The sequence below is a fragment of the Echeneis naucrates genome, chromosome 11 (assembly GCF_900963305.1).
Source record: "Echeneis naucrates chromosome 11, fEcheNa1.1, whole genome shotgun sequence".
Lineage (NCBI taxonomy): Eukaryota > Metazoa > Chordata > Actinopteri > Carangiformes > Echeneidae > Echeneis > Echeneis naucrates.
In genome coordinates this window covers 3,044,399-3,057,648 of record NC_042521.1, presented here as the reverse complement: position 1 = coordinate 3,057,648, position 13,250 = coordinate 3,044,399, and positions in this window count along the sequence as shown.

The window sequence follows — 13,250 nt, the reverse complement described above, 5'->3', positions numbered from 1 at the left end:
CTCAGGTTTAGATTTCCTGGACATTTGAGTGAGCACTGAGGTAAAACAATAACTTAGAAACTGCTGAGGAAGCCAAGGTCATATCTAGTTACCCAAATTTGGCCAGTTTAATGTCATCTGGGGAGTTTATATTATAGAACTACACACATGCTGGGTCTCAGTTTTATATCAGCTGTCTGCTTTTAGGCAAAAAGTAAATCAGATTTTAATCAGTTTTATTTACTTTAATATTACAAAGAAAAATAACATAACACCAAGACAACAAAAAATTTAATGATTCATTTAATACTCTGAGAGAATTTGGACCTATTATCTCCATATTTACAAAATCCTCCTGCTGACCTTGATGCTACAGAAGAAAAACAACATGGCTGTGTATTTATACAATGGAAAGAAAAAGTCAACCCTGTGATGTCCCCCAGTTTTCATTTCAGCTCATAGAGATGCAGTTAGTTAAAAGGTCACGTCAGGACTAATTGGAAGTGAGTGGCTGTTTGATGCTGCCAATAAAAACAACAAATCGTTTTGAACTGGCCTTGAGCAACATCACAATATAAACTGTCCTCCCTTCGCTGTCACATCTTAGGAGCGGATGCACTAAACTCCACTGGCCTTTCTCTGTGTGTATGTTGATGAAAAATGATTCACAAAATGAAGACTCATCGTTTTCCTCCTCCTGCTTTTGTGATATTTAAAGTTCAGGATCTTCATTGGTGCCCTGATGCTGATTGTATAATACTCAACTAGACTGATGGCTCACGTTGTTGTAAGATTAGCTGTAGACAGCAGTAGTGTAGCCCGGTACATCGCTGTGTGCAGTGACAGATAATCCATGCAGCACAGTCCAATAATGAACTGATAATCGAACAATGAGCAGTGATAATAGTGAACTTCAGCCTTTGTTTATGAGTCGATGAGGCTTCACTGCATTGGCTGCTGCAGCCCAGATAATCCAGCAGTGCCTCGCTCCTTCTGACTGGGCCGATGAGGACAGATGAGAGTGTGGATTATCCAACAACACTGTCACCACCCCCCCATGTACATGCAGCATTTCCAGTGATACCCATTTGACCGAGCGTCTTATCAGTCTGAGCTCACCAATCCTGCAGTCACACAGTAAACGTTATCAAAGCTGAGACTCAGACATCAGACTCTGTTCTGGACTTCATCACGTCTCTGGATCTGACATGTCCATCGAGATTTATCAAGATTTATCTCCTTTGTGCAGAAACAAACCAGTCAACTCTAAATTGCTCCAAGCAGCTGTATGTTTGTTCACCTTCTATGTTGCATGCTGTTTTTATCTTTATTAATATATGACATATATATTAATATATGAAAAGGTCAGCCCAGACAGTGAAGACCTCCTCCTGTACCTCCCTCCATCTCAACAGCTGTAATCAATTGCTTGTTGAGCTACTCCCCCTCTTCCTCCAGCTGTTTGCAGAGGGAGGGGGAGTGTGTGTGTGTGTGTGTGTGGAGGGATTATAAAAACCAAGATTAATACTATTGCATGATGGAAAAGCGCAGATCTCATCCTCTTCTCCTTTATAATCCAGAATGTGGATCAGAAACTGCTGCCAATATGAAGCGTGAACGCCCTTTTTCTGCCCCTTTGTGTGTGTGTGTGTGTGTGTGTGTGTGTGTGTGTGTGTGTGTGTGTGTGTGTGTGTGTGTGTGTGTGTTTGTGTGTCGGTGTGTGTCGGCCTTGGTTTGGTGGTGCAGATGAGCCTCAGATGACGCAGGGCTACAACCAAAACCTGAATTTCCGACTTGAGACTCCACGGATCCGGTTTGAGTGCCGGGGCCGCTGAAGAGAGAGGGAGGGCGGGCTGAGGAGGAGAGCCGGTGGGGGGTTGGTACGGGAAGGGGGGGCAGGAGGAGGAGGACCAGGAGCCATTACCGTCCAGGATCACGTTGCCTTCCTCATCCTCCCGGATCGGCTCGGCTTGTTGGAGGAAGCCCGGCAGCTCCGCTCCGATCGGCCGGCTTTTTAATCCATCCATCCGCCCGTCCGACCCTCCGAGGACAGCGGAGCGGCGGCGGCAGCATCCCCGGCCTCCCTCGCTCTCTGCTCGGATTCCAGGACCGCCGCTGCCCGGTGAAGGTAAGCGGCTCCGGAGCTCATGCAGCCGGCTGCCGGCTCAGCTGTCCTCTCCTGATGACACCACCCGTTAAAATACACCCACTACTGTCCTCTAACCGACCAGTAGAACTGTTTCAGTCTAACCTGGACCTAATGCTGGAGCCAGCCTGCAGTGTGTGTGTGTGTGTGTGTGTGTGTGTGTCCAATAACGTGTTGATTTGAAGCTGGTTCAGTCCTTTTCTCAGCAGGCTGCTCCTGTTTAGTGGTCTGCAGGGCAGGGCTGGAAATATCAGACTCTGGGGGGGTTCTAGGTCGTGAGGAGGCTGTTCCCACTAATGACAGGCTCAGCAGCACACTCACAAATGGATAAATGGAATTAGTTGGTGTTTTCCACCAAGCTGGGCGGTGTGTTGGACAAAGAGCTCTCCTGCTTCCAGTCTGCACACACACACACACACACACACACACACACCGTTTAGGTCTCCATGTCTGCTGTCCATTCATGCAAACACATTCCCCCTCTGCACATCACACAGGGCCGGAGAGACGGCGTGCATGCAAAAGTGGTGTCATGGATGCAGTTATAACTCTGCTTCATGTGCACCGACACACATCCGTGTAATATCCTCTGCAGCCCGCCTTCATCACCACCTCCACCACACCTGCTGGAGAATCTCAGTGAGCTCCATCTCTGCTGTCTGTCTGTCTGGAAAACCTCAGTGATATTGTGAAAAGAGGGAGAGAGGCTGAGACTCAGGGCTCCCCTCCTGCCGCTTCGACCAGATGGCCAAATGCACATCTCCCTCCAGCCTTATGTTAAACCTCCCACTGTATTCTGCTGTATTCTGCTCAGGTCTGAGACACAGTGAGACACAGACGACCTATTCCTAATTCACCTCAGTCCTCTCCAGGCACAATCATGATGAAACTGTCTGTCCCAGCTCTGACTATAGACACACCCCCTTACTACTGACTGTTCCACTGCTGGAAACACACCGAGGCTGCCTGTGAGGCCGAGGTTCAAGGAGTGTACATGGTTGTAATTTGATTTAATCAGACGCCATCATGCTCTTTGAGTCAAGGGATTTCACTTTGGTTAATTGGATCAGTTTTGCGAAAATGGCCGGCGTTTGTCACCAGAGACACAAAATCACAATTGTCCTCTTTACTGATTTCTGTTTTCGTTGATCAGTTCATCACAGGGTGAAGGTGATATCTGCAGATTGTTTTAACTGTTTAACCGCAGAAGAAATGTGCCAACAAAAGGACTCAAGGGAACAGCTCATAGTGCTCACTAATTTGACTCTGTTTTGTCAGGACAGTTTTCCAAACCAGAGAAAATGTTTAATTTTCTTTATATCTGGTTTAATTATCTTGTGACCCCTCAGATTCTTCATGTGATCCAGGTCAGGGGTGCAGAATGAAAATGAAAAACAGAAAGAGAGGTTTCTGATTTTCAGTCTGATCAGTGTTATGATGTTCACAGTGATGTGTGCAAGCTGTTAATATTGATCTGCGTGTGTGTGTGTGAGTGAGAGTGAAGGTAAGATAGCTGTGTGATGACACATGATCACACTTTTCCAATAAAAGCGGAGCAGTGACTCCAGTTGCACTGCTCTTTCACGCTCAGATTTTTAACCTGATCAGATGCTTTTCTCTCTTAACCCCCCCCCCCATTATATTTTCAGATTTTCCCTTTTTGCACTCTTACTTTAATTAAATCTCCTTCTGTCCAGTCATTTGCTGAGAAGTAAAATTCAGTATTGCTGGCAAACTGGTCGTGTTTGTCTGTCAGTGTTTTTCTACTGCATGCATTTCTCTCAGTGTCAGTGCGTGTGTATTAGTGTGTATTAGTGTGTATTAGTGTGTGTGTTTGGAATCTGAGCCTAGTCATTAATTTATCCTGTCAGTCAGAGCAGTGATTTAAGGGGAGGAATTATTCATTCAACCTTTTCTTTCCCTCAGCACTTCTCATAACAGGAACAACATGTGTGCTTCAGACATGGAAATATCATAAATGGGACCGATGACGAAGACGTTTGTCAGGCAGGAGGAAGAGCAGCTGTCAGAGTCAGAGACAGTCGGTGGTGTACTTACCAGTTATTCTAACCTCCCAAATTAACTCAGATTACCTGCCTTTGCTGTGTTACGTCTTCAAAACTGTTTGAGGAAAAGAACTAAACAAAGCAGAGTAGTTTGGTGAAATTTTCCATCCGTCAGTTCACCAACAGCAGGCTGTACTCAGTCAGTCACAATGTGACTTCCTGCTGTGCTAAACATAATTAGCTTAGCATTAGCATATAGATGGATAGTGAGGGGAAACAGCTAGCCTACATGTAGCTGCTGTCGGTTGTTAATGGAGAGCCCGACTTGTTCTCATAACAAAGTCTCCACACATTTTCTGTTCAGATATTAAGATTACGCCCACTGTGAGCACATTCAGAGCTCACTGACTATCTGACATGGACACTACACAAATAGTGTGAGTCAGGAGGCAGCAGCTCGTCTGTGTTGGCTCAGACTCAGTCAGGTCCAGATGTGATTACACAAACTGGAGTCCAGTGCTGTAAACACCTCTCCTCAACCAGCAGAAGCCCTCTTTTTCTGTGAATGGCCTTTTTCCCCAGCATCTACTCTTCATACATGTGTAGGACAGGTGTGTTTTCTGTTTGGGTGATTGTGAGTCTGTCTGTTGAATGTCAGTGAACCTCCCATCGGCAGATGTTCAGGAGCGGGACAAGAGGACTTCTCAGTGGCAGTTTTCTTTTCCTCTGCCTCTAAATCTGGCTCGCTACATCTCCGTCAGTCTCCTCTCTGTTTTATGTCATGCCTGCTCTTTTTCCTTTTCTTTTGTTTCGTGTTAAACTCTCACACATTCAGACGCCGAGCTGTGGGAACAGACTCTGTCCGTGTAAATCAGGCCAGTCAAGGATCTGATTCAGCTGCTGGATACTGTAACAGGAAGAGGCAAGAGCATGTGTGTGTTTGTGTTTTTTGCCCACTTGCTTCCTTCTACGGTCTGAATTTTTCTGCTTTCTATTTAAGACAGTCACTTAACATATAAATTTATTGATTGAGAAAGATTTAATTGTTGATAAATCATTTGCAGGAACAGACTTCTTAGAAATGCCCAAAAATATGTTCTTCACTTCTGCCGAAGTAAAATTAGAAAGTTAAAGACATTAAATGAGTTATTTCACAATTATTTGACATAATGTAGATTAAATTCAATTAATTTAGACAATTTGGAAAACAATTATTACTGTGTAATGTAAATAAGTTGAAATAGACTCATGATTGGCTAAATGAAAGGCAGAAAATAGAAGAGGAATGTTTTTACTTTTATTGATTAGAAATCTTGAATAAGTTTTAGCTTGAAGTCAGCTCTGAGGGTGTGTGCATGTTTGTGCTTGAACAGAAATGAAAGTGAAAACGGCTCAGCGAGGCTCTCGTTCACTGTCACTCTGCCTCTCCAGTGTTTCTGCTGGACATTTCTTTTCCTTCAAAGGTCTCGTTCTTCCTGCCCAGAGCTGTAATGACACGGTGTGGCTTTGAAGCTTTCCCTTCTGGCTCTATTTATAAAACCGCTAGTTTCAGTGGCACTGACTCACTGTCAGAGCAGCAGGGAAACGACTTTTGAACACACAAAGAAAACGCCAACACCATGACACAGACACACAACCGTACACTTGAGGGCTGCAGTGGATTCTGGGAAGGCTTTTGCCTCCTTCCTAGCAGCGTTGCCATGGCGACGGGGATTCAGGAAGTGGGGCTTTGCCAGCGGTCTAGCCGGGGGCCAGCAGCAGGAGGAGTAGGATTTTTTTTGGCAGCAGATGGAAATCCCAGCCGCCGTGTTGAACTCACAAATCGAACACAGAAAAATTCCCACCCGGTGACTGCCACTCAGGTCACTACACAGTTACTCTGCTGCTGGCTGTGTGTGTGTGTGTGTGTGTGTGTGTGTGGAGTGAATATAGATCTGCTGCTCTCTTTGGCAGGCAGCTGGTTGAAGGTTAAGCTGACTGTTTGTTGAGGAGAGTTTCTCAGAAGTCGGAGTGACCGTTTTTTGTCACCTACCAGTGGATGACTTATTAAACTCAGACTGGGTCACTGTCCAATGGATTGGAGGGCTTTTACTTTGAAAGGCTTTGCCATCAATCCTGAGTAGCTGATGTACTAATATTTGTCTTTCTTGCAACCCTCATCACAACTTTCAACCTTTGTGCTCCAGCCAAAGGTGAAAGGAAAAGCCACGGGTGGAAATAATGAATTTACTCGTAGCTCACTGTGTCAGTTTTATCATGATGATGTGTCAGACGTTCTGCCTTCGTCTGTCTGCTCAGACTGTTGTACGACACCTTTCAGCCTCATCCTGTGGCCCTCACCAGCTGATGGTGTCTTTCAGTTGTTATTAAGTTTAGTATTTAGATGTTTTAGATGTTCACTTCATCGGTTTACGCGGCTCAAGTCTCAGGTATAAGTCATCAGGAAAATTAAATATACATGGTTTGTATTAAAACATCTAAAGATTTGATGTGAAGCTGGAGTTTTAATAAGTGTTCTTTAGTTCAGGAGGAAATAGGTCTGTGCAGAATGAAATAAAATGAGCTGGATTCAGATGATTCGTTCTCTGAGCACACATCAGGTGCTCACTGACCTGCTGAGGCACCGCGGTGCCCTGTGGAGCTGTAATAGAAGAACAAATGAGAGCCAATTCATTCTGTCAGGAAGGTGGTGTGCTGAGATTGGATGTATTGATTTATTGACACTTTGATGGACGGATCAGAGTTTCAGGTCCCCAGAGTCCACACGCACACACAGACAGACACACACAAAGATTACAGCGTTTACTGTCACTCATTCTCTGATGAAATGATAAACAGATATTGAATGACTTAAACCAGCAAACAGATTGTGAGGATGGTTGAGCAACAGAAAGATAGAAGAAAGAGAAAGGAGGGATGAAGACAGTGGGATAAAGAAGAAGAGGAAAGCTGAGTCTTGTCTTACTAACATATTGACTCAGTTTTAAAAATAGAAACACTAGATGGGCTTTGAAATCGTCTCTCTCTCGTCTCAGCCAGACCGGCTACTTAAAAAACAAAACTTCTTTCCTTTTACTCCATCACAGCTCAGATAGTTTTGTTTCATCATCGTCCATGTGACCAGATAGTGAGCTGTTTTAATTGTTAACAATGTTGGCCTTGTGTGTGTTTGTGTGTTTTCCTGGTCTGATAAACACGAACACACACTCAGCTTCTGTCTGGTTCAGTTTGATTGAACCTATAACAAAGTCATACTTTCTAAATGTCGAATTGTAGCATTTCTGTAGCAGATGTAGTTATTGTGTCTTTTCTTTGATTCACTGACATCCAAGAAGAATAGGAAGCTTTATTTTTAGTAATAGCTGATTTTATAAAATCAGAGTATTTCAGTATGTGCAGGACTTTTTACTATCACCCTTAAATTACCGCAGTTCCCAGTATCCTGGGCAATATGCTGCAGAGGATATTATTTAGGAATGATTGTACTGTATCATTATATTATATATATATTTTATATGTTGTGGCTGAAGTTAGTCTGACTCTTTCATTTCTGACATGCTGACTAACTCAGCCCAGCACTGTTGTACTGTGACGTTAAAACTTTGCATCATTCATGGCCTTGTGTGATCACAGCGATGAATTATACAGTCTCCACTTTGTCTAAAGCTGCTTCTTCTCTCTTTCCCTACTTTTCCTCTGCTCCCTTCCTTTGACCTCATTTCCTTCCCCTCCTCCACTGCTCTACATCACTCCCATCTCCTTCCATCCTTCTTTCCTCTCCTTTCCTTCCTCTTCCTCATCCCTCTCCTCTTTACAGCCCTAAAGTGAGATGGAGTCGTCAGACGATGATACTCTAAGCGAGCGCTCCTGCGTCAGTGAGCCATCCTTCCGGAGCGAGCGTTCAGGGGGGTCGTTGTCCCCGTGTACGTCAGGACTCGTTGGGCCACCTGGAGACACTTTGCCATGGAACCTATCCAAACACGAGAGAAGGAAGAGGAAGAGCCAGGACTCGGTGTTGGACCCGGCAGAGCGGGCAGTGGTTCGTGTTGCAGGTAAGAAGGAAACCAACCCCCCATCCCTCATTGTGCCATGGAACAGGGGAGTATTTCTGCAGCTGCAGCAGGTAGAAGACTTTCCTGTGGGGAATGTAGGTCAGTATGAAAGTGAAGTTGGGTGTAGCTGTTTGCCCAGAAGATAGTGGAGACATTAAATCATCCGGGAGTCTGTCAGGGCATTTAAAATCAGCAGAAAAAGCCAAGAGGAGTGAAGAAAAATCGTCTCAAACATAAAAGTCAGACAGCAACGATGTTGCATCTGAACTTCTTGTGATTTACAGATGACTTTGCCTACGCCAAAGAGTCAGGCCTGATGGATGGAGGATATGTTGAGTGTTTGAACAGAAAGAGATGAGCAGAGAGAGGGAACCTTTGGTTGTGGAGAATTACAGTGGCAGGTGATGAAGAGGGAGCAGTGACTGATATTTGACCCTCACCGCACAAGAAACTTTTACCAGACGGGGTGTCGCTCTGATTTGATCATAAAATGTTAAAAACATTTCTTGAATTGAGTCATGGTCCCTTCATGTGCCCACTTCATTCTCGTTTGCATGGTGACATTTTCTCTGCTAATGTTGGACAGCAGGACTTCCCTCTAGCTCTCATCGAGAGGAAAAAAGCCGTCCGCTAGAAAAAGATGAGGGACAGATCTGGTTAGACAGGAGAATGTTGATATTAAAAGTTATTCTCACTTAGTCTCACTCAAATGTGTTAATCACTGTTTTTAAGATTTTATTGTAATGGCTGAAAAAGTGACAAAGTGAAAAGCTTTCTACCTTCAGGCCCCATGTTGGAGGATGAGATAATAATCCCTGTTTATGTTTGGTTGTCACACGCGTCATGCTTGTGTGTTGTAGTTGTTGTGTAGAGAACTGTTTCTGTGTCTGCCCTTGGAAACAGAAGTCAAAGGTCAGCATTGGGATCTAGTCTTTATTGACCCGCTCTGCTGCTCAGCGACTACCCTCCCTTTTTTCTTCCTCTTGTGCTCACAGTAATAGAAGATGGAGGCCAAATGTAGGTTACTCAGTTCTCCGGAGAAGTCAGGGTTCCCCGTCTCACATAACGATGCACTGGCAGCACGATAATAGCTTCCCTCTTTAGGTAGAACGAAACACGTGCAGCCTGATAATTGTTGTAAATGGTAGAAAAGTGGGCTCAGTGCTGCTGCTCTTATCATCGTTTCCTCTCACATCATTTCATAATTTTGCTGTTTTTTGTTTTTTTTTGCTGTTTCACTGGCTTTCATCACATAAGTGCATGTCAGCCGATCAATATCTTTCACTCCAGCTCTCTCAGCAATTAGCTGCTCCTCCGTTTTACATTGAGTTCAACAATGGATGAAGCTCAAAAACGCTTCCAGAAGAGATGTAAAGCAACTGATCCTCAGTTTTAAGCATTTTCTTGCAGAAATGTGCATCATTGGAATCACAGTTAAGCTTGAATAAATAATGTGCATGTATCTGCACATATAACGGAAATGGAAGAAGAAAACCCAATAATGACTTTTACATGTATTTTCTACACTGTGAGGATTTCCTGTTGGCAGATGCTTCCAGACCTACAGTAATAATGTTTTATAGTTTCTAAGCTGCAGCAGAAGCTTGTGTGGTCTTTGTGAGATATCTGGCTTTATCGTCACCTTCTTTTCTGGCTGTTTTAAGACAAGCTTTCAGTCTCATCTTTCCCCCAAATCTCTCTCTAAATAACCAGAGGGAAGATTGGCACATTTTTTGAGCCAAAGCAACAAGATTTATTTTCATTCATTCTCAGTACAGTCAGTCTCAGAGAGGAGCTGGAGTAATCCTGCACAAGTGTGCGTCTCATTTGGTGTTTGTGGAAGGTAAACGTGTATATATGGACATAAGTTTAATGCTGACTGGAAGCGAAATTAGCAAAATTAGATGATGCTGATTCAAGAAAAACAACATGCGTGTGATACTGAGAAACGTGTGGCTGTGTGGGTAAAAATAAAAGGAATTTTAGGAGGAGCGTAACATGTGACTGCCAAAGTATTTGTGTGTACTGCATGTGTATATTTGTCACATGCAAACACACATACACTAAGTTTGAAAGTTGGATATTAATAGATTCAAAATAAGTGGATAAAATGGCTTAAAGAAGCTTCTGAAAGTTCTGCATAAGGTGTGACAACCATTAAAAGAAAGAAAAAAAAAAACTTGAACAAACTGAATTGTTGCCAACAAATGAAATAACATAAAAGAAAAATCTAAATAAGTTTACATGACTGGTGACATTTAAAACATCAAGACACTCACGTGAGAGATGGAAAATAAAAAATATAGTGGCTTAACAAACATCTGCTTTCCCATCACCATCACAAACACATGAATGAGTCTTTCCAAACATGTGAAAAACTAATTACGACCACATGAGAGTCTTTGTGTCACTTTTAAGTCTTGATGTCGCTGAAGATTATCAAAACCACACAAGAAAGTTTGTCTTTCAAAAACAAGAAGAAACAAACTTCTATTTAAAGCCGAAGTGCTGATGCAACATGTGCAGTTTTATCTGCAGTGAAGGATCCAGTTTTTGTTTCAATATTTTTCAAATGTGAGGCCAGATTTTCTCAGTGAAGCCGTCTGTCATGGCTGCTGGAACATGTGAGGAGGTGAATACAAATGATCTCATAAAATATATTTTTCAGCACTCTGAAGTTTTCCACTCATCTTTTTTCTCAGTATCTGTGGAGCATGTGGCATTTTGAGGAAATTCACAGTTCTGCCGCAGAAAAATGTGTGATTGCAGCAGAAGATTGACAGAGAACAACTCTAAATGTGGAAAGTAAAACAATATTTAATCAGCATAATCTAGGATCATTAAAAGTGACAGTTAAACAGGGAGGTTTCCTGGCAGCACCTGCTGAGTCAGAGACAGACTTGTTTGTGTGGAGTTCCCTTGGTGCAGCAGCAGGTAGCGTTGACGTTGGCGCTGTCACAAACCGATCAGGGGTTGAAACACTGACGACACCGTGCTAACACTGCCAATGTTCAGCTGTGTGCACACATTTCCAAAAGCTGCTGATTTGCAGAGCCAGAACTAATGAGTTTGTGTCTAGACTCGTCATGAAACTTGTCTTCAAAATGAGGTGCAGGAGAAAATGCAAATACAGATGGCAGCCGCTCTTCAAACATTGATTCAGCACTTGAACAAGTCGCACAGCTCGTCTTCAGTATGTTGTGACTTATACCCAAATCTTTAATCAGATTGTATTTGTCTGATGTCCAGTTCTACCCTTTTGGCCCCTAAAGGCATCACCCCCTCACCACCATCTCTGAGTGGAGTATATGGTCTGTGCCCTTTGAGCAATCACATCATTACAATCCTAATTATAATTATCTCATTCTTATGGTAATTTTAATAGCCCTGCTCCAACAGTTGCAGTCCCCTGACATTTCTATTGATATTTTAATGTGATGGTGCATAATTGCAAACAAACAGACATTTAATGAGAGGAGTCCAAACACTGTTTGGGTCCTTTGGATTGTTTTGTGAAGTGAGTGATGCAGCTTTGTGTTTTTCTAGATTTCAGTCGGTTTTGGTTGTTGTCCGTTAAACGCTGATTTTAGGGAGTAATATGACTTTTAACTGAAGATTTCAGACATGATTGATAGAAGAGTTGCAGTGTGTTTAGTCAGATATTGGAGTTGGATTTAATCTGACACTTGCTGAAAATCAGCATTTCCCAAAATGCAGAGCTACTCTTTTGAAGTGATGATTGATGTGTTTAGGTCAGTGTGGATTTGCTGAGATCTCGGTCAAATACCAACATAAGAAAAAGACTGGAATGTACTGTGTTTTTAAAATGTAAGGTTGAAGGAGTAAGCCAGATAAATTACTATGTTGGACTTGTTCTCTTGTAATTTCATAGGACTAAATTGATGGATTGTATATAAAGAAACCAGACACCGCACACACCCAGACGAATACGAGACTGAACACAATAAATCACAACTTAAAATGAATGTATGTGGTAATCAGGCTGATTTTTCAACTTTTTAAAGACAAAATCCTGCTAATCTACACGTATTAGATGAACATCAACGTCTTATGAAATGGCTCTTAGAAAAATGTATCCAATTATTTTAATCCTCTGATGTCTCATTTGACTTGTTCGGACTAGCTGCTGTTACTCTGATTGTAATGCTGCCAAATTTGCTTAGTAAGCACAAAGTGATTCAGTATAAGCGCATGTTTCTGGTAACGTCCAGTGTCTCTCAGGCAGCGCTCACTCAGGCGTGAAGGCTTTTGTGATGATATAATATTTTGCATAATATGGACAGGGTGTTTACATTGACCTCAATTTCCATTCAAGCAGAGGCCTGGAATGTAGGAAAATGAATATATTAAGCTGCTTGTACCACAAGGCCACATAGTTTACTGTCACCTTATAATGTCCAGAATGAAAATAACAATAGAAAACAATTCTACATTGTTAGCAAAACTACAAGAACTCACTAGTAAGGAATATAGCAGCCAAGGACCAAGATAAGTGTGCTGTAAATGTTCTTTATTTTTATATCAAAGGTGAAATAAAAGCAGAGAATTGAAAAGTTGCACATCTACAAGAGTGGGATGAAGTAATCCAGAGAGAAGGGGAAACACAGCAGCTTTGTGAAGAGATGAGTTTTGAATTCGCCCTGAGGGGAGAGACACTGCTGTCCTGGCCGGACTTTGTTATTCAGCCACTCTGGACTGCTCTGGCTGCCTGCTGAGCATGTCAATGAAACTGGCCCACAGCTGCTGCTTTTTCTTTTTCTGTGTACAAGAGAGTGGAGATTCAACTTGTGGATTACATAGTAATATAAGAGTGAGTCTATATTTATAGAGAGAACAGTCTGCAAACTGCTGACAAATAAATGAATAAAAACGTTTAAATTTGCTTTTCAAAGGTTTCTTGTGCAAAAGAGGAGCCTACATCTTTTTGTGCACTTTCTTTTTCTTAGTTTACTGATCACGACTCATGTGGAATACATTAGAGTTATGTGTGTGTGTGTGTAGGTTGTTTCAATGCCTCAGTATAATCAAACCTTTACCATCGCATTG